Consider the following 744-nt stretch of genomic DNA (forward strand, 5'->3'; position numbering starts at 1 on the left):
AAAGTTATTCTCTGAATCCTCTTCTCTTATTTGCCTATTTTGTTGCTGTTACCCAGAAGGAGGGGCGGTTCATCGTTTAGTCTTTGTCATGGCACTGTTAAAAGAAGTAACTCTTAAACATTTTTCTGTTGCTTTTTATTTCAAAACTGCCTGTGTTCAGCATTAACTCTGATTTCAGCAATGTCCACCATTATCAGGGTATCACTTTCCCTGCCTCCTATAAAGCTGCAGCACATACACCTTTATTAACACTGTTGGCCATATCTTTGTCTGTGTGTCTCTTAAAAGCAGGTGGTTTATTGGACAAGTGAAGTTAGGCCTAACATTCAGTTCAATAGTATTTCTACCTGCCTGTAGCATGTTAACTTCTTCACCACATCTGATCAGCTCCAGAACTGGGGACAATATTGCAGATAACATTGGAAACATCTGTACTAACACTGAAGGAAGGCAAAAAAGATAGAAAGCCTGCCTTTGACCAAAATCAGTGATGGGTAGATGTGATAGTATGCTGAGGAGAGGCAGGAACAAGGCATAGAGAGATGCTTTGGTGGGCACAGCCTTGCTGGCCTACTGACAAGCCCCAATTCCTTCAGATGTGAGAGTAAATGGGTGATTAGAGTGGGTTGACCCTGGCTAGACACCATGTGCCCAGCAAAAGCTGCTCTATCACTGCCCTCCTTAACCGGACAGGAGAGAGAAAATACAACAAAAGGCTCATGGATCAAGATAATGTAGGGAACT

The sequence above is a fragment of the Nestor notabilis genome, unplaced genomic scaffold, assembly GCF_000696875.1.
Source record: "Nestor notabilis isolate BGI_N333 unplaced genomic scaffold, ASM69687v1 scaffold24534, whole genome shotgun sequence".
NCBI lineage: Eukaryota > Metazoa > Chordata > Aves > Psittaciformes > Psittacidae > Nestor > Nestor notabilis.